This window comes from Stenella coeruleoalba (assembly GCF_951394435.1).
Source record: "Stenella coeruleoalba genome assembly, chromosome: 18".
In the NCBI taxonomy this organism is placed as follows: Eukaryota; Metazoa; Chordata; class Mammalia; order Artiodactyla; family Delphinidae; genus Stenella; species Stenella coeruleoalba.
The window spans coordinates 61810806-61833277 of record NC_137164.1 but is presented as its reverse complement, the minus strand read 5'-3'; positions in this window follow the sequence as shown (position 1 = coordinate 61833277).

Here is a 22472-nt window from a genome sequence, read left to right as displayed (position 1 = left end):
TTTTGGGGACTTCTGATACATTTTTCTTATTGGACAGAATATAGATTTTAAAGTAAGGTGGTAATTCATTGCAATAACGAAACAAAGGGAAAGTAAGTTGTACTCCTTTTGTGAGAATATACAAAATGATCAGAATTCCAAAAATCAGAATGGTATTACAGAATCTCATTTTCTGTAGATGTCAATTTCTGAAAAAATAAAATAGACACTGAAAATTCATGGAATTTAATATTTAAATGAGATGATAAAATGTTTGTGTGCACTTATAGCTTCACACATAATAAAATTCACTCTATTTTTGTCATCACCTTTTTAAATAATAAGAAAAAATCTTAAATATTTACCCATGAAGTTACCAATTCCGGTGCCCTTTATTCTTGGTGTAGATCTGTATTTCCATTTGGTATCATCTTCCTCTCTTTGTGCAGCTCTCTCCTCTCTGGCATCTTCCCTGCAAATTCTCGTTGCTTCGGCCTCCTCACGGCCTCTTCTCTTCCAATCAGGGAGCCCAGACAGCTCTGCTTAGATTGCCCCTCCTTGCACTGCAGCCTGGAAACTCTCCGAAGGCAGGAAGGTAGGGCAGTCACCAGATTCACCTCTCTTATCTTTCGGAGATCACTCTCCTTTGTTATCTGATGTCAGATGCCTTGCAAATCATTAGAAAATCATTACTCCATATATTGGTATCTGGTGTTTGTTTTTTTCAGTTATTTCAGGTGGGAGGGTAAATTTAGTGCCTGTTGCTCTGTCTCGGTAGGAAGACGAAATCCTTGTCAGCAACTTTTTAAAAATCCACTTTCACTACTTCTGAGTCTAATGACATTTTACATATTCTAACACTTGGTAAACACCAGGGTTAGCAAAAATAGGGGATAATTATTTATTAGATTGTGGTCTATGAACTCTATCCTGCAGCGTATCTTAGTTGGGTTCTGCAATAGCAGATGCTGTAATAAGGCTTCAGGTGAAAGTGATTTATTAGAATGTGTCCCCAGGCAAACGTGGTGGGAACACTGGAGAAGTAAAGAGAAGGTTAGTCAAGGTTGTAACATCAAGCAAAGTACTCAAAGAGTAACTTGGGCTCAAGCCTAAAAGAGAACCATGGAGAAAACATAGTTCATACTTCAGAACTAAGGGATGGAGGGATAGAGTGCTATTTACCCCCTCACCTGTCCATCATTGGCAAAGGGTTGCCCAGGTGGGAAGTATATTCTTAATTTCTTCGGGGGCCCCTTACTCAGAGGCAAAGTTTGTTCTGACAGCCTGATGGTAGAACAGGTACTGACTTTTGGGATTAATAGCAAACTGGTGTGCAACAATAATAACTATCTGAGAGGTGTGAGCAAAACAGTAACAGCATCCAGTACCCAGTGCTTATGGAAACTTAACGCACAGGAGACTCACTTAGGGATTTCACTAAAATGAAAGTGCTAGTTTAGTAGGTCTGGCAGGACTCCTAGGTGATGCTGACGCTGCTAGCCCACCAACATACCCCTCAACTCCTGGTAAGTCTTAAAGGACTGGGATGGTTTTTATCTTCTCACCTTTCCTTGTCCTCACTTCATCGTTTTTAACACTTTGGAGTTACTGAGTATCCTTCACGTCAGGTTACAGTAGCTTGATAAACACTGCTGTTACACGAACATTAAAGAGGAAGCAAAAGGTAGATCAGGGGCTATAAAGTTTTTGACCAAGACCCACAGTATAAATATACATTCTGATCCACACACACGTGTTTATTTAAGCATATATGACCTGAACAAATGTGTCATGGACTATAATTGTTGATGCATTTTGCGTCTTTCTAATCTATTATTCTCTTCACTCTGTTCCATAAACAAAAATGTCATTTCCTAGCACACTACGAGGTCTCAACCCACAATTTAAAATAAACATGATCCCAATGATAATGGAAACTGAATTGAGATTCTTATAGGTCATATTTTTTGTTCCATTTATGAAAAATTGTGTTCACTGATTTATGGTCTGCTTGAAACACTTGAGTGCTTTGAGGAAGATGAGGATTTTGGAGATCCTTCGAGCCTATATTTGTCAAATATTTTCTCTATGTTCATTTGGGGTGGAAGCTGAGTGCTACCTGAAAGAAGGATGGAGTAGGGAGGGAGCTGTGTTGTAGCAGGTTTCCTGCACTGAGCCAAAGGAAATCTCTGCAGAACTGGACTGACATTCCTTAGACGGCCAACTAGGTACCTCCTAGCATCACCCACACACGCAAGGAGGCATCCCATTACCTCAGCCTCAGCCCAAGTGGCTTACCTAAGTATTTCTTCCTAATACTTAGTCTCTTTGAGAGAAGTTCTGGTAAATATATTCTTCTTCATCTTGCCACAGTCCAGCTGACATTTTTGTGGCTTTTACAACCTGATAGTTGACCCACCGTGTAGCTGTCCCACACTTCAATTAACTTCTAAATTCATTTACATAACATGAACATATGAAGCACACATTAAGCACAGGCCATGTACTGAATATTCAGTGGTTCACAAAACAGATCTATTCCTGCCCTTAGCTGCTTGCTGCCTAGTAAGGATGATACATAAAACATGAGAAAAGTGATGTTAGGGTCAATACGATGTCATAAGAGCATAAAACAGAAGTATCTAAAACAGAGGTTGGCTAACTTTTTCTGTAAAGGGCTGGGTAGTAAATATTTAATACTTTTGTAGGCCATATGGTCCCCATCTCAACTGCTCAACCCTGTGAAAGCAGCCACAGACAATATGTAACAACGAGAGTGTCTGTGTTCAAATAAAACCATATTTTCAAACACAGGCAGCAGGACAGATTTGGCCTTTGGACAATAATTTGTGCAACCCTGATCTAAAGGGATCCAGGGAGAGTCAGAGGAGACTTCTTAGAGGAACTCAGTGTTAAAACTGATTCCCAAACATGGGGATGAGTAATCCAATAAAGAGAAGGGAGGCCCTGAAGAAATGGGCCTAGAAGTGAAGGACAGATCATGTTGAAAGACCGGAAAGATGTGGCTGTAGCTTAGATTTTTTTTTTTAATTTAGGAGGTTTTTTTTTTAGAGCAGTTTTAGGTTCACAGCAAAACTGAAAGTACAGGGATTTCCCATATATCCCTTGCCTCCACACATGCATTGACATTTGACAATTGAAGAATCTACACCAACACATCATAATCACCCAAAGTCCATAGTTTACACTATGGTTCACTCCTAATTATGTATATTCTGTGGGTCTGGACAAATGTTTAATGACATGTGTCCATCATTTATGGTTTCATACAGAGTATTTTTACTGCCCTAAAATCCTCTATGCTCTGCCTATCCATTTTCTTCCCCATCACGATCCAAGGCAACCACTGATCTTTTTACTGTCTCCATAGTTTTGCCTTTTCCAGAATGTCATATAGTTGGAATCATACAGTGTATAGCTTTTCTTATGGGTTTCTTTCCCTTAGTAATATGTATTTAAGTTTCCTCTATGTCTTTTCGTGGCTTGATAGCTCATTTCTATTTAGCACTGAATAATTGTGCTAAATAGAATAATAATAACCAGTCCATTGTCTGGTTGTGCCACAGTTTATTTATCATTTACCTACTGAAGGACAGCTTGGTTGTTTCCAAGTTTTGGCAATTATAAACAAAACTGCTATAAACATCTGTGTGCAGGTTTTTGTGTGGACTTGAGTTTTCAACTCCTTTGGGTAAATAACAAGAAGTAAGACTGCTGGATTATATACTAAGAGCATGTTAGTTTTGTTAGAAACTTCCAAACTGTCTTCCAAATTGACTGCACCATTTCGCATTCCCACCAGTAATGAGAGTTCCTGTTGCTCCACATCCTCAACAGCATTTGGCATTGTTGGTATTCCAGATTTTGGCTATTTAAATAGGTCATGGTGGTATTGTTGTTTTAGTTTGCATTTCCTTGATAATATAGGGTGTTCAGCATCTTTTATATGCTTATTTGTATATTTTCTTTGGTGAGGTATCCGTTAAGATTGTTGGCCTATTTTTTAATTGGGTTGTTTCTTTTCTTATTGTTGAATTTTAACAGTTCTTTGTATATTTTAGATAACAGTCCTTTAGCAGATGTATTTTTTGCAAATATTTTCTCCCATTCCATGGCTTGTCTTCTCATTGTCTTGACATTGACTTTACTAGAGCCGAAGTTTTTAATTTTAATGAAATCCAGCTTATCAATTATTATTATTATTATGGACCATGACTTTAGCATTGTATCTAAAAAGTTATCACCATACCCAAGGACATCTAGATTTCCTCCTGTTTTAGAAGTTTTATAGTTTTGTGTTTTATACTTAGGTCTTTGGTCCAAAGACCAAAGTTAATTTTTTTGAGGGGTCTGTGTCTAGATTTTTTTTTTTTTTTTTTTGCGTGTAAATGTCTTGTTCTTCCAGCACCATTTGTTCATTTGTTGAAAAGACTATCTTTACTCTCCATTGTATTGTCTTTGCTCCATTGTCAAAGATCAGTTGACTACATTTATGTGGGTCCATTTTCAGGGTCTCAGTTCAGGTTCCATTGATCTATTTGTCTATGTGGCTCAGAATTTTGGGGGTATGTGGAACATTTTTTTATTCATCTGTCCATCTACCATCTGATACCTAGTTTCATGTTTAGGCAATTTCCCCACTTCATGAGTCTTGGTAGGAAGCAAAACTTCCTTCCCTAAATGGGGTGAAAATGGTAGATGCTTGTATCTTCAGTCTTCCTTCTAGCTAAGGGACAGGTATGTGGCCTAATCTCCACCAGCCAGATATATCCATATGAGACTTCAACTCATAAGCCAGTGATGAAAGAGAGAAGGAGAGGAATCAGTCTCTCCCTCAATCTCTTTCCCTCTCTCCCTCTCTGTCTCCAACTGTCTTTTGCACATGCATCCAGTGTGGACTTAGTAGTGGCTGCAGTTTTGAGATATTGAGGCTTAAGTGGCACTAGAACAGTTCAAGATCTGGTGCTTGTTGGTGGTGGTAGGAGTTTGTATGTCAGGCCAATCCTGCCATGAGATTATGGGCATTATTCCTCAAAACTGAGCTTTGTGCTCAGTTCTTCAATTCACCAACAATCTAGGAGATACTCTGTGTCCTTTTAATAAATTCCTCTTCTATGACTTCAGCTAGAATCAACTTTTGTTGTTTGCAACTAGGAAATCTGACTTATCAAGGGAGATTGGAACAGAGAGATAACTAGGGGCCAGCTCTGGAGGACTCCTTAAACCATGTTAACATGTTTTGAATTTATTATTAACGTGGTGAGAAGTCTTTGAAAGATATCAAGGAAGAGACTGATATAAGCAGAGTCGCAATTTAGAAAGATCACCCTGTAAGCTCCCATATGACAGGGAATTTTTTCTGTTTACTGATCTCTGCTCAGTGCTTAAACTAGTATCTAACATACAGTAGGTAATGAAGAAAGGTTTTGAATGAATGACGGAGCTTTTCATGAATGAATTGGAGGTAGGGGTTCAAGTTTGAACGGGGTTGTATAAATCGGTGACAGTGGTGACCTAGACTAAGTTAGTGCCCTTGAGGATTCAGTGAAAAACATGGATTCAGAAGATTGCTAGGTAGGAGGCAGATTCTGAATAATGTGCACAGAAATTACAGATTAATATTTCAAAATGCAAACAAGCTTTAACATTAAACTTACAATGGTGTCAATTTCAATAATTATTGTAATATTAATGGAGAGGGAATGCAGGGAGGTATGTGTTTCGAAGTTTCTCTATTGCCCACTCAAGAGCACTGGTTCCATAGGTACAGCCATGGCAAGGTATGATGCATGGATTGAATATAAGCAACTTCCAATGGCAAGAAAGTGAACAAACCAACAGTGTAAATAATCATTTAGTACTGAAGAGGTAAACATAATATCAAATACAGTTGCTTCAGCTGTTTAAGTATCCTATCGTTTCCTGCGTTATTTGGCTTATCCAGGCTGTCACTTTTTTAATAAGCCTAACAGTGGATTCAGTTAAGTAGACAAGGAGGATTTAAAAGATAAAACCCAGCTTGGCATTCAACACTCCTTTCTCCTAAGCCCTTGGAGACGATTTAATAAGAAGGAGACAAGAATATTAATATTTCTGAATTTTTGTTTTGTTGGATGACCTTGGTAAAAGCAAGTAGGCATATTTAGAAATTAGTTTAATTGACTGTTATTACCATTCTGCTTTTTCACTGGAATAATTCACTGGGCATTCAAGTTGATTCACTAATGGAGCAGGTAGATAAGTTAGGCAGGGCAAAAATCACCACTATATTTCAGTGATCTCCCCCAAAGCCTGCTGGCAAATTGCATATGTTAACATGAAATTTCACTTCACGTTCTCAAAACAATACTCAATAATATAGAAAATCATGTTATTAGTGAACTACTAGCATAATACTTTTTCTGCAATAGTACGCAGCATTGGTATTCTGAAAAACATCCCTATCCCTTTAGAAACCAACCAAACTACTCTGATAAAATTAAGTCAGTAATATTCTGGGATACAATGGGAAGTGCATGTTGTCTAGTTTACTATGTCCAGTGGAAACATTTAATTGTGAATGAGGCGTGGATTCTTAGCCTTTCTTGCTAGCCAATAAATTTGATCAACTCTTTGACATCTTCTTGCTGCATTTCAATTTTTGGGAAAAAAAATTGAATGATAAACTAGCTTATATATTCTTACCAGCCAACAACCTCTGGCCTAATGTATGTATTGAGCAGGCAGGACTCTTGGGGTCTAACTTGATGGCTCCAGAAAACTGACTTCAAACCTCTCCCCAACCATACAGGCAAGTCCACTGAGAATATCTTTAAGAGGAATCCTTGGCCTTACAGTGATGCTAAATTAACACATTTATCAGCTGATTTATGTGGAGATCAGCCTATGAGGGAAAGGGGGTAGGAAAAGAGACAGTTCTGCTATGGGGAGGAAATGGAGCCCCAGAAGGATAGAGAAGTACGCAGACTCTCTCACGGCCTGATTTCATCAGACTCTGTCAGGCTCACTGTGATTTATTTAATGAAGGTCAGTGAGAGAACACACTCAACGCTTTAACTTGAGAAATAAAGCAGGAAATCTGTGTGTACCACTATAATAAAACAACAAGCTGAAAAGGGAAAACTTCACACGGCCAATAATTTTGTCGACATGCCACCAACTAATAAGTTTTGTTTTTACTGAAAAGATGGATTGTTTGTGCCTTGGCCACAATAAATGCAAAGCACTGACATCATTAACGTACTTTTGTCCCTGCCCCGAGCACAGTGCTTTACAATGGAAAGTGCAGAATAAACATTGCTGAATGAATGAAGAATTTTGTACGTGGCCTTCCCATTTTCATGGTCCTCAAATTCATAGTCCCTAACATAAGCTCTGGCCTCATCCTGTCTACAAACCTTATGAGTTTTCTCCATCTCCTTGTCTTGTTTATTTCTCGATGACTAGTCCAAACCTGCCCCATTCTCAAGACCTGACCCTACCAAAAAACCTCTCACCATATAATCTCTTTTCAGGTTAATTCCCATTACGTACAAATTTACCCCTCTTCCCCTTTAATTCCTTTCCTCTAGGCCAAGAAGACAGGTGTTCCCTCCGTGTTCAAGTCAATCCATCCCCACCTTATACTGGGCTATACCGTCTTCCTCACATTCTTACATATCTCCAATCCGTTTTCTTAACCATTTCCTTCCTCTTAACCTGTGAAGAAGTTCTCTCCCACAAAAGAATAAATCCCCCTTTATCCTATATGCTCTTCTCAACTCACTGTGTTTTCCATCCCTCCTTTTCCCAAGGACCACTTCATCCACACTCAGGATTTCATCTACCTGTTTAAGGCTGAAGAGCTCTAATTTTAACTTTCGAGGTCAGACTGTTCCCTTAAAGATTTTATGTCCAATTGTCTGCTTGTCACATCACCCATGATTTCATTCATTCATTCATTCATAAGTATTTGTTGCATACCTACTTTGTGCCAAGAATGGCTTAATAATAGGAATGGAAGTTGTGTGAAAATAGATAAGGTCCCTACCCTCATGAAGCTTTACAGATGAACAGTCCTGTGATGAAATCACAGAAATAAATGACAGATGTGACAAGTGCAGTGAAAACGAAAAAAGTACCCCTCATATGGAGCGTTCCACACTGCTGTTTGCCTCTTGTTCGGTGTCATTTTTCACTTGGCGCTCTCACAATCCTTCTAAGTTTCTCACTAAGATGCATAGGCGTTGACCTTGATCTCCCCTGTAATCTTGATGTCAACCCATCTTAAAGTTCTGCTTTTTTTTTTTTACAGCCTATAATGTTTTCCTGCTTTACCTTAACAGCAGTGATACATCTCAGCCCCTCTGTCTTGCCTGGACCACGCTGATAGCAGTACAGTTGGTTGTCCTGTCTTCAGTCTTGTTTTATTCTCAAATCCATCCTCATGTATTGTCAGAGGGACTTACATAAACCACAAACCTGACAATGTCATTCATCTGCTATTTTGGTCAGGATAATTAGCACTGGCTGCTATAACAAATGGCACTAGTACCGTAGAAGCTCAAAACAATGTGTGTATTTCTTGCTCATGTTGGATTTAGACCCAGGTCTGATGGGTCTCCTCAATAGCTCTCCTCCAAAGGAAGTCTCAGTGATTCCGTTCTTTCCAATATGTCAGACTGCCAATCAAAACTGTATCTTTGAGGTCCTGTAGAAGTGAAAGAGGATCAGCTGAGGCTGTCAGGATGATTTTCGGGGCAGGTGTGGGCCACATTTCTGTTTATGTTACATTGGACAGAAGATCAATATAGTCCCAAACTAAGTGCATGAAAGACTGAGAAGTTTAGTCTTCTTGGGTGCCAAAGGAAATTAAAAACACAGGAATGCAAGCATCTAGCTAATCTCTGCCTGACTTGCTTTCAGTCTTTAACTTCTCACAGACTGAAAACTTCTAGCCCCTGAATATGGTTATAAGACTCATGTGCCAACATCTCCACTCTCTTTGCCTCTCTTCTCTCTTTGTTTTATAGACTTTTTCTTATTCTTGCCCTCTACCCCTCTTTTCTTTCTCTCTCCCTTAAAAAAAAAATTCAGTATCTGTATTTTCTTAGCTGGATATACTCTTCTAATGGTATTGCATGTTAAAACGAATTGCTTCTCACAATTTGGGTCTTAGGTATCAGAATCAAGTACAGTTTGAAACTACATTTATAGAAATCCTTGCTAAAGGAAGGCTTTTCTTCTCTTTGTATGAATTACTGACTCAATGAAGTATTTTCTAGGTGAAGACTTAAGTCTCAGTACCTCAGCTGCACCTAACAGTTCAGAAATTATGCTGAGAGAAAATTTACAGATATCAAAACATGTCCTCTGTCTAAAAGGGCAATTTTTTCAAAGATGTCAGGATGAGAAATATTTTCTAAATACCTAGTGGCCTCCTTCCTTAACCTTTTCACCAGAGAAAACACATGACTGTCACCAGAGTTGATATCAGAGCCTGGATAGGATTTAGTCACCAGGGCCCAGCATCTGAGGGGCTAGCCCAGAACTGACTGTGACCTAAGCTTTACACCTGAAGATTGCGATTAAAGCCAGTTTGCAAAGGCCTCACCTTCAAAATTATTTTTTCCATGAACCGTCCGATTATCACCATTTTTCCATCACATTGTCTGGATTGAGGGTTGAATGCCTTCTAGCTTCTTGACAATTATACAAAATATACTAATAATATCTACCTCATAGGACTGTTGTAAGAAAAAATTTCACATGACATGGATAGTAATAAAATAGTAATAAAAACTGTTGGTTTTTATTACTATTAATATTACCTTGGCAAATCCATGGAAACATTTATAAACACTCAACACATAATAGATCATCAATAGCTCTTTTTATATTTCTTAATGGCTTTGAACATGGTCATATTTCAATTATTATCTATGGGAGATGTTTCTATTGGTGTCTTTGAGGGATATTATCTATGAGAAAAATAAAACCCAGTATAACATTCTCAGCAGAAGAAAGTGAATATAAATGTTGATACACCCTTTGTTATAATGCCCATAATTTACTTATTAACATCTTGGTGTTAAACAGTGTTATATATGTGTGTATAAATTAGATCTCATTCTTGGTGGGTAATTAACCAATGAACTACCATAACTTGAGGTCCACATTCTAGAAGTTTCTAAATAAGTCTTTGGATATCCCAAGTTTATGACAGAAGAATCATTAATTAGAATAAGGAATGTTAGGAATAATATTTATGTAAGAGATAACTGATGGTGATGATCTTTGGCTCCCTAGAAAGTATAAAGGGACTAGCTAGAAAGAGCTCAGTTTTAAGGTCAGGTGACAGCAGGCTTCCAAATTGGCATAAGGAGATGGAATTCAAGAGCACAGGAGAAACTGTCCAACCCTGTGAACTGTGTCAAGCTGAATAACGGTCCTCCAAAAGATGTCCACAACCTAAGTCCCGGAACAGTTAACTGTGTTACCATATAAGGCAAGAGAAACTTTGCAGAGATAATTAAGTTAAGGCTCTTGAGATGGGAAGAGTATTCTGGATTATCCAGGTGAGCTGAGTATAATTACAACAGTTCTTATAAGAGGGAGGCAGGCAAGGTCAGGGTCAGAGGAGAAAGTGAGGTGGTGATAGAAGCAGAGCTTAGAATGTGCTTGGAAGCCGGAGGGAGGGGTCGCAAGCCAAGGCTTACTGACGGCCACTATAAGCTGAAAAAGGTAAGTACGTGGATTCTCCCCTCCCAGACTGATAGAAAGAACCTGTCCTGTAGACACCTTGATTCTAGCTCTTGAAGACTTCTTATTTCAACCTTCTAGCCTCCAGCACTGCAAGAGAATAAATTTGTGTTGTTTGAAGTCAGGAAATTTGTGGTAATCTGTTATAGCAGTAACAGGAAACTAATATATACATTCTTCACAGCTCTTTGAAGAATGTGAGACGCTATACCTTTAATTGACCTCATCTGTACCCATACCCAAATTGGCCTTAGTTGAGTGAAATCATCTGAACTTGATTTTTTCACACAGGAAGCTGGGCACAACCAGCAGAGAGATAATGTAAAAAATTAAGGCGCTATCAGGGGCAGAATCACCCCATTTTTCCTACACTCTTGATTCAGAGAGTGTGCGGCTACTTGACTAGGAAAGGCCACATTTGAGGGCCATAAGTGCAGGATGAGTTCTGATAACCAACGTTATATTGTTCACAATTTGCCTGGGTCAGCTTCCTTGAACCATAAAGCCTGTGTAAGAAATTTGGGTGTGAGTGTACATATGGGAAGGGTGAGGGGTGGATGCTTTTGTCCAAATATATCTAATTTTAATGCCTAGTATAACTATGGGGTGTGTTTTTTTTAACAGCCAGCAGATGACTGGAAAATGAAACAAGAGCAACAAAGCTTCTCATACTTTAAAAGAACAAGTTGTCCTGTGTCAAAACATCTTGCCTCATGCAGTAACTGTAAATCCCCACAGAGATAAGGTGAAGATACTGGAAAATCTTTGCATCTAGGCAGCTCCCTTTTGCTAGTTTCACTACAGGGAGCCTGTGCTCATCTTTGGAAACTAGTTTAGCTTTTGGCTTAAATAGCCTTGTTAACTCTGAAACCTCTCTTAAGGCACTAGGAGGGTTTGTGAAGCTAATATAGATTGTGGAAGATGGGAAAGAAGTATGTTTAGTTGTGCTAGGAGCCCTCATAAAGGAAAGCTAAGTCTTCCTAGCTTTAAGGAAGCCTGGTGTAGGTATGTGGTTCCAAGCATTACATGAAGAATACACCATATTCCATTTCTTAGAGTGAGGTCATCTGGGTATCTTGACTGACCCTCTCACTGAGAACAACTAAAAATGCCTCATAAAAGTATAAAGAAATGTCATTTTAAATTAGTTAATGAGCTGGCAACTGAGTAAGAATTATTCAGAGGCCATAAACTGAGTGAAAGTGGGAAGACAGGAAAGCAGAGGACTGATACTGTCTTTTGTCTTAAAGGCATTTGCTGAACCAGACACCTTGAACTTTGGACTTCTTTCCTTCCCAAAATAAGATAAGACAGATACACAGCCCAGAACCAGCCCAAGGTGAGTACCTTGTAGGACAATTCACACATAAATCTGGGACCACAAATAGCTATACATATGTCATAAGGGTCAAGGAGAAATATTACCCCTCAGCTCAAAAACATCAAATATTGAATTCAGGCATAGGATATAAAATATTTTAATATGTTAAAAGTGAAGGATAGATGGATATTCACTTTATTATTCTTATAGCCTTTATGATGTTTGAAATTTTTCAAAAAAAGGGGGAAAAATCCAGGACTAGAAATAAACTTCCTTAATACAACAAAGGATAAATATAAAAATGTACAGCAAATATGTTACTTAATAGTGAAATGTTAAAAGCATGTGCCCAAGGCACTGGTGTCCAGTATCAACACTTCTATTTAAAAATGTATGGAGATCCTAGCAGTAGGACACAAAAAAGAATAAAGGGGATAGGCCAGATAAAAAGAAATAAAATCCTCATTGTTTAGACAATATGATTATCTACAAAATTAAATATGTAGAAATAATAATGAGAGTTTAATAAATCTGCTCGATATGAAACCAGTGTATGAAAATAAGTAGAATTCCTGCAATTTTGCAATAGTTTAGAAAACATATTGTTAAATGAAGGTACCAGTTATAATAGCATCAAAAATACGAGGTGGCTAGAAACATATCTAACCAAATTTGAGCAAGAGACATTTTTAGAGAAAGTTGTAAAACTTAGAAGGAGGCCATTAAAGAAAAGCTATGTAAATAGACAGACAGATAATATTTTTGGATTGGACTATTAACATTACAAAGATGTTGATTTACCCAAAATTCATCTACAAGTTCACTGCAAAACCAATAAAAATCTCAATAGACTTTTTTTGTGGAACTTATTCCAAAATTAACGTAGAAGAATATAAGGACAAGAATACCCACTCTGAAAAAAGAACAAAGTAGAGGGATTGTATAAGCAGATATCAAGAATGATCATATAGTTGTATTAATAAACTGAGTGTCTTGCAAAGGAATAGACACATTGGCTAGTGGAATTGTCAGTTTCGGAAACAGATTTACCCAGATAGTGAAACTTGATTTATGATTGAGCTGGTATTATAGAATGGGTATAAAAGATGAACTTTTCAATAAATGATTCCTTGACAAATGATCATATAAAAGGGAAAAATAAAATTAGACCTTACTTCACACCATAAAGCAAAATTATAAAACTCCATGAAAACAATATATTTATAACCTTAGGGTTAGCTCTTTTTAAAAAGTATATTTAATTGAGAACTTCTGTTCATCAAGGGATATAAAGAGTTTAGTGAAAGAAAAGTCACAATATGGCAAATGTGTGTGTAATTCATGTAAATGACAAAATATCAGTGTCCAGAACAGATAAAAAAAAAAAAACTACAAGCTAAAAAGGAAAAGAAAATGGAGTATCGGGTAAAAGGCTTAAAAAATACTTCACATAAGAGAAAAACCAAATGGTCAATAACAGGAACAATTTATTTAATCTTATTAGTAGCTGGAGAAATGCAAATGAAAAACCATGATAAAATACCAACATATTTACCACAGTGGAAAAATTAAAAACATTGGATACTATTAAGCCTCGATGAGAATGTGGAGCCAGTGCACACAGGCACAGGCGGTAGAATGGTAAATGGGCAAAATCATTTTGGAAAACAGTTTTTCTAGTTAATTTGAGATGCACATATTTAGTGACTGAGCAATTTCATTCCTGTCTCAGAGAAGCTCTTGTCCTGGACACATGCACAAGTGTTTACTGCAGCACTGTTTGAGATAGCAAAATGCTGGAAACAACCCAAATATCCATTCACATTAGAATAGATAAATAAACTGTGGCATATTCATCTGATGAAATACTAGATCATTGAAAATGAATGAATTACAACTTGAAGCAAAAACTTAATTGATTCTCAGGTACATAATGCCGCAGAAAAATACACTAAGTATTGATATGTTTATACTTATATGAAGCTCTAAGCCATGCATTTTTAAGTAATGTATAGTTTTAGGGATACACACTATGCAGTGAAGTAAACGTGTGAAGGAGAGGAAATGTATAACATTACATTCCAAATAATGGTTACCCCTAGGGATGTGGTGACTAAGTCAGTTGCCTTGGAATACACAGGGCTTCAAAGGTGATGGTGACTTTCTGTTAATTAAATTGGATCATGGGCACCCCAGTATTTGTGTTGTTTATTTGCCTTATGCATATTTAATAAAAATATTGTGTATCTGTTCAATATTTAAAAGAAAATTACTGAGTTCAGTTAGAGGCATTTTGATACATCTACATACTTTCTGAGGGTTATTTTAAAAATTATTCACAGTATTTTCAAAATATGTACCGTATTAAAAAAAAAAAGCCAATGATTTTTTTAAAGAGCACTTTTCTGAAAAACTTTCCCAAATATCTACTTCTCTCAGTAGTTTTCTTTTATAGTCACATCTAGACCGTGTCTACTTAATTTCTACCAAATTTTGGAAAATTAAGTCATTTATTGTATTCTCGGTATCCCTTCCTCTTTCCTTGCATAACTGCTTACTGCTCATCTGGCAGATCTCAATTACTTATTATGGGTTACTCCCTCTGGAAGCTTACTCTGACCCCACCTCATGCAGACAGGACAATAATTGAATATGTAATATGTGAAGGGATAATGAATAAAACTAATACACTTCCCTCAAGAAGCCTGCCGTCTAGTAGATAGTGGTGAATACAAGTACATGGCATTGCCCTTCAGCATCACTGATAAAACAGGGTAGTTAAAAAAACAAGTAGGAAAGAAATGATAAAAAAAGAAATAATTATGTGACGTGATAGAGGTATTAGCTAAAGCTAAGGTGGTAATTGTATTGCAATATATAAATGTATCAAATCAATAGGCTATGCACCATAAACTTGTATAATGTTATATGTAAATTATATCTCCACTATAAAAATAAAAATGAAGGGTGGGATTTGGTGATTGTTGTTGGCAATGAAAATATTATTAACTAAAATTAAGGACTTGGTCTCCTTAAAATAATGAGTTTTTTTTTTTTAAGTAACATATTTCTTAGCATAGGCTATTGGACATACCAGTGAATACTACTGATACCCCAGTCAGCATACTTAGCACCTAGATCCTGGTTTCTAATTAAGATTTTCTACTAAAAGAAACTCAGGCGTTTTGGATAAATGGCTGATTTACTCTGTGTTGCAAGAAATTAATTCTTTTTTTTCAATATTTTTATTGAAGTATGGTTGATTTACAATGTTGTGTTAATTTCTGCTGTACAGCAAAGTGATTCAGTTATATATATATATATATATATATATATATATAACTTCTCTGGGCTACACAGTAGGACCTTGTTGTTTATCCATTCTATATAAAAAGCTTACATCTGCTGACCCCAGCCTCCCACTCCATCCCTCCCCCAACCCCCTCCCCCCTTGGCAACCACCAGTCTGTCCTCTATGTTCATGAGTCTGTTTCTGTTTCATAGATAGGTTCATTTGTGTCACATTTTAGATTCCACATATGAGTGATATCATATGGTATTTGTCTTTCTCTTTCTGACTTACCTCACTTAGTATGATAATTTCTAGTTGCATCTATTTGCTGCAAATGACATTATTTCATTCTTTTCTGGCTGAGTAGTATTCCATTGTATATATGTACCACATCTTCTTTATCCATTCCTCTCTCGATGGACATTTAGGTTGTTTCTATGTCTTGGCTATTGTGAATAGTGCTGCTATGAACATAGGGGTACATGTATCTTTTTGAATTATAGTTTTGACTGGATATATGCCCAGGAGTGGTATTGCTGGATCATATGGTAATTCTATTTTTAGTTTTCTGAGGAACCTCCGTACTGTTTTCCATGGTGGCTCCACCAATTTACATTCCCACCAACAGTGCAGTCGGGTTCCCTTCTCTCCACACCCTCTCCAGCATTTTTTATTTGCAGATGTTTTAATGATGGCCATTCTGATTGGTGTGAGGTGATACCTCATTGTAGTTTTGACTTGCATTTTTCTAGTGATTCATGATGTTGAGCATCTTTTCATGTGCCAATTGGCCTTCTGTATGTCTTCTTTGGAGAACTGTCTATTTAGGTCTTCTGCCCATTTTTTGATTGGGTCATTTGTTTTTTTGTTGTTGAGTTGTATGAGCTGTTTGTATATTTTGGAAATTAAGTCCTTGTTGGTCACATCATTTGCAGCTATTTTCTCCCATTCTGTAGGTTGTCTTTTTGTTTTGTTTATGGTTTCCTCTGCTCTGCAAAAGTTGTAAGTTAGATTAGGTCCCATTTGTTTATTTTTGTTTTTATTTCTATTGCCTTGGGAGAAGGGATTAATTCTTGAGCCTGGAACGTCTCATGTCAGAAAGTAAGGAAGGGCTTGAAAACTGATGGGGACATATCAAAAGGACATCAGAGCCAGCCTGAAGGGCTTTCTACTGGCCAAATTTGGGACAATTGGGCATCAAGAGAATGATGGTAATAAATATAATACATTGAATTAAAAAATAATTCATGAGTCCATAGTAACAGTAAAAAAGAAATAGGGAACGAGGAAAGGGAAGGCTCTTTTTTATTGATGCATTCTAGCTGATATATGTGATAAAAATCATTGAATTGAGAAAAGTCAACATTTTGCAGCCATGTGATACTTGATTCAGGCAAGGATCATCAATGGATGCTAAAATTTTGGGGTGAAAAATTGTTGAGAAACAGAATATGTATACAGTTTTGAAGTATTGAAATGTCATATACTTAATTATAGATGCACATAAGTACCTTTATAATGGAGAAGTCTGGCACATCCCATCTTAACTGAGAGATTGAACCTAATGTCACCAGTAATGGGAGAAACAAACAATACTTACCCCCTGATGTTATGTACTGAGAAGAACCGACACCCATATAATTTTCCTGCCAAAAATATTTAGTCTGAATCTATTCATGAGGAAACCATCAGACAAATTCAACTGAGGGTCATTCTACAAAACAACTGGCTTCAACTTTATTGACTCTTAAAATATGTCAATCAAGATGAAAAACTGCTCTGAAGGAGACCAGAGAGACATGGCAGCCAAATGCAGTATGTGGTCCTTGATTGAATCTTCAATGAGGGCAAAACATAAAGGACATTATAGGGGAAAACAGAAGAACTTTGAATGTGATCCATATTAGATGATACTAATATCGGTGTTAACTTTCCTGAGTGTGTCAGTGGCACTATGGTTGTGTAGGAAAATGGCCATGTTTTTAGGAGATTTGCGCCGAAAGGGTGAAGCACAAGGAGAGGCAACGTGCAGATCTACAGGTCCAGTTTTCCTCCCCTGTTTTTGCGTTATCTCAACAGAGGCCCCAAAGATGTGGGTAAATGAGCCTTTAGTTGATTCCAAGGAGTCCACCCCAGGCTTCCAGTCTTTCCTGCTGAGTTTCCAGATATCTTGGAATAGAGATAAATCAACTTCACTGTTCCTTTTCTGAATTTTCATTCTTCAGAATCTGTTAATCTAATGAAATTGTTCTCTTGAACCTCTGTGTTTAGGGATAATCTGTCATGGAGCAATTGTAACTGGAACAGAGATAAGGGATAGGTGCTTTTGATGGATTAGGTTGGAGTCTAACATTAATGCTTCCTTTGTATGATAGATCCCATTTTTTTCTTTCTTTTGGCTAATTCAGGGATAGCTCCATCCACACCCCTTATTGTTCTGTTGACACTAGGGATTTTCTGTGTGTGACCAGAGGTCAGGAATAGCACCTTCCTAATTATCTCTTCTAAGTTCTCCTTGATGACTGGCCTTTTCAATCTCTGTAACTAACTCTAAGTCTTCTCTTAGCTTGGAGGTGGGAGACAGACTTATGTTAGCAAAACCATTTTTCTTCAACCCTTCACTTGTCCCAGATAGATGGTCTTGCCCCTCACTTTTAGAATATGGGTGAGGGGTGATTATCATCTGATTATATTCTCAGCTTAACTTTGAATCTCTGGACCACAGGAAATATAATGCTACATGAGGATTTAGGTATAACTTCCTCAGGATATATTTGGAAATCTATATTGCTTTTCTCTTTTATTTTGACCAAAAACTTTGAATCAATAACTCAGTAATCAGCTGTAACTTTCTTTTTATCAGTGAAACTTCTAGCAGAATGAAGCAAAGAACCCCTCCTCCACTCTAATCTTTGCTTGTCAACGCTTGGTTACACATTATGATTCCTGAAGAGATTTAAAAGTATACAGATTTCTAGGCTCCTTCTGAAGCCAATGAAATAAAAATATCTGGATGTGGAGTCCAAGCATGAGGATTTTTTTTTTTAAACATCTCTGAGTAATTCTATTTTGTAATTAGGCTGGGAACCACTGCATTAAGTCTTAATTCCATCAAATACATAATGGCTACTTTCAACTCTTAATGTTCTTTTGTTAAGAATAGACTAGGGGCTAATTTTATTTTTTTGGAAAGTCTCCCTAAAATGAGAAATGAAAAAATTGAACATTCATATTCATCCACAAAGCATTTTGTTGCTCTGGAAACCTGAGTCATATGGGCTGTGAAATATAGGTATTTTAAAGCAACAGACAGTGAAACTTTGAACAATTACAATATAAAATCTATGAACTATACTTTTAGAGAAAAGTAACAATATTCGCATGACTTGAAAAATAGAAATCTTATATATTGGTTAATATATTAATACTTGATTAAACATAATTAATAATTGATTAATCATACCTATTAACTGATGGTAACATTTATAATTGATGGTTTTATATTTAAAGAAAGAGAGAAAAAGATATTAATTTGATCAATTAATCCAGTGTTTAATAACCCAATAGTTGGAAAATTAAACAACGATTTTTAGCACTATGCAAGATATTGGGGTAATAGGAAATGAAAGCTTCCCTTCCCTGATAAAACTTAGTAAGTAATGGATTCTAATGAGTTTTTCATGTTTTGAGGTAAACCAAGTTCTTTTCATTTTCCATGGTTGAAGCAGCTGTGTCTCGTATAAGCGTGGAGAGCTGGGTTTTGAGGGGCCTAGAGCTTGTACAATTTGGGGAGGACTTTTCAAGTAAAACAATACAAGTAAATACCTTTAATTAGCTAAAGGTACCAAGAAGGGGCCAAAGCAAGTGAGAGACCCTGCATGCACCCTGGCTCCATCCAGAAAGGAGGGAAAAGGGAACATGAGCAAAGAGGCAAGTTCAGTGCCTGAAGACCTAGGTCAGGTCCTTGCAGGCAGCATTTTTCAGTCACGCCCAACTGCAAGGAAGGCTGGGAAATGTAGTCTCCTGCTGGGTGGGCCCACGACCCTGCAGAAGGGGTATTTAGATTGCGAGACCACTGGCAATCTTCCTCTCAGAAGGAAAGGCTGAGGACTCAGGATCCCAGACATTGCAGAGGTTTTCAGTGGAAGGAGCTACTTCAAAGAGGCCAGCTGTTCACCAGATCAAAGGTGAAAAGTCCCCAGAGTGAGATTATGATGAACTGAGAGGAGGGCATGTGGAAACACGTTTGCTGGGCTGGGAAGGCAAAACAAAACAGACAGGCAAAGAGCCTCCAGAAGCCCTCGGGTAAGAACCAGAGATGCTGAACTTATCATCCTACTGTGACTGACACCTATGGGGGAAAGAATTCCCCAGAAAGAAACTGGGATGTCTTTAGGAAAGGAGACACACATTCTTGTGTCCAAACTGACACACATGTCCACCACCCCTCCTTTAAGGGAGATAGAGAATGAACAGGTAAACACATAATTATGGAATGTGGTAAAATCCTTAGTAGAAGAAACAGAATGAAATTTGCAGTCATTTCTGGAATGCCCGAGGCTGAGGGAACAGAGGTGAATTTTAAGGTGAATCTTCAAAGTATCAGGAGGAGTTTTCTAATTAGACAAGAGGGGGAAATACACTCAGGGAAAAGGATCATGGACCAAGCTAGAGTTTTGAACAGGGGCCATCTTAAGGAAAAATAATACAAGTTTATGAATCCAAAATTAATATATGGAAGTGGATATGTTTTTACAATGAGAAAACGTATCACAACAAATAAACTAGAGTCTTGGAAATTTTAAGTCCCTTTCTTCTGGGATCCCTTTAGGCAATTTAATAGAAATGCTCCCACAGAAGTATTTCCTGATTGTAACTTTACTTTCTGTCCCTTCCTAGAATGTTCTAAAATACTCAGCCACCTTCACCGCCCACAGGGAAAGACTGGAGGCTAGTGTTTCACTAACTTCAGGGGCAATAGGCCTTGTGTTGTGAAGTGGCGTCATAGGTTTCAGGAATGCCTAGTGGCTTGACTTCTTGGAACCCGGGCTTTTCTGGATTACAGTTGGAGCTGAGGTTAGACACGTAGGCATATGCCGATAATAAAGGATTTCATATGCCATCCTGTGGAGCTCTATCTTGTGGGATATGGAGGCTTTGAAGGATTTTATGTGAGAAAGGTACATGATTAAATTTACATTTAGAAAGATGCCTCTGAGACATTTAGGGCCTAGGTAGAAATCCAGAGAAGTGACTTTAGTAAGTACTTGTTGGGAACCGTTTAAAATCACCTAAAAGTAAACAGGATTCCTGAATAGTGGAAGCAGACAGGATGGATTAAAGAAACAGTCATCAAGCAGAATTGACAAGAACCTAGATAAAAAGAGCCAAGTATGCAATAACTGACTGAATAAATAAAAGTGGACGTGGTTTGAGGACTGGAGGCCATTAATATTTATTTTGTATTTATATTTATATAAGTGAGAAGATAAGGAAAAATATGGCAGTAAGGTAAGAAAAGTAGGTGAACACAATTTTAGAAAGACTATGTGATAGTCTTTCTATTGGGAAGAAAGCACCCATCTAATTAGACAATGCATCCTTCGATAACAAGAAAATTAGTTTAAAACACAAGGAGTGAAAGACACTACATAAATATAATTATTATTCAATTTGATACATAGTATAATGTCTATGTTGTATCTTAATAAGCATGACGGCATTTATTACAGCTTAGCAAGGGAAAATAAAAACTGGTCTTAGCAATTCACCTTATCTACATGTAAATGAGATTAATTAGTAGTTTTTCCTGTCCAATCTTTTGGGGAAAGCAGATAATTGTAATTATACTGTTTATGCAAATTGTTTCCAAATATGCAAAAGGACACAATAGTTTGCAAATTAAAGTTCAAATAAGAAAATTATTCTAAAATTTACTTTTAGAATACTAGGAAAGCAAATTAGAGCATGTAAATGACATATCATAAACAAATATGAACATTTTCCCAAGGGAAGTTGCTTTTTATTTAACTTTATTAATGCTTTTGCTCCCCACTTGAGTCATTCAATGAGGTTTAACATGTGTTTCAAACTTTTCTTTTACTTGTAATGAAGTAAGTTTGAAATTATTTTGAAGGAAAAACTTTTTAAAACATTAATACAGTTTCTTCACAAAAATAGATTTTGACAGAAAAGCAGGACAAGTTTGATCCCCACTTTCTGGAGAAGGAAGTAGAAACAAATTTGATATTGTTACAAAACTAAGATAAGAACTTTGGTGTTCTGATTTGTGGGTCATTATTCTTTCCCACACATTCATGACCTACAGAAAGGGGAAAATCATTTCTCCAGTATCAGGGTTTTAAGGTTTCTCTTACTAATCTGTTTTTTTCCTGTCGCCTTTTATTGTGGGAGAAATGAAATGCATACTTCATTTGCAGAAAAACAGAAAACAGTTCTTTTTGTCAGTTTCAGAGGTGATCAGAATACAATTTCTGCACATGCTTTGAGTGAAATGATTAAGATATGCATTTATTGCTTTATTTAGTGAACAAACTTTAATATTTACTCTGTGACAAGGTCTAACACAGACCATAGCGAAAGGGCTAGCCCTTCCTGCCCTCAGGGAGAAGGTGTGGAGACAAAGAAAGTACATGATATGAAAACTTAACAGAGGTATGTACTGCAGAGTGCACAGAGGCAGAACAACTAACTTTGGGGAAAGGATGTGCTAAAGAATGTTTGATGGAAGAAAAAAGTAGGAGAGGTTGTGTCAGGTAGATAGGAGAACACGTGCAAGACCCCTTACAGATACATGGTGTGTCTATGGATAGGATTATATGTGGGGCAAAGACTGATGGGAATGTCAAGGTCGGTTGGATTCACCGAGTCCTGTTGACAAAGTGTTTTTCAGACCACTTCTGTGTAGTTCCATGATAGTTTAAGTTACCATCTTGTTTGCTTAGACTAATGTAATAGCTACGCTATCTGTCTCTCTGAAAAAATACTTGTCTACCCATCAATTTTTTTTCTGTAGTGTAGCCAAAGCAATCTCTACACAAAATGCTACAGATTATGTCATTTTCCTATTAAACTCTTTAATTTCTCATTGTCCTTAAG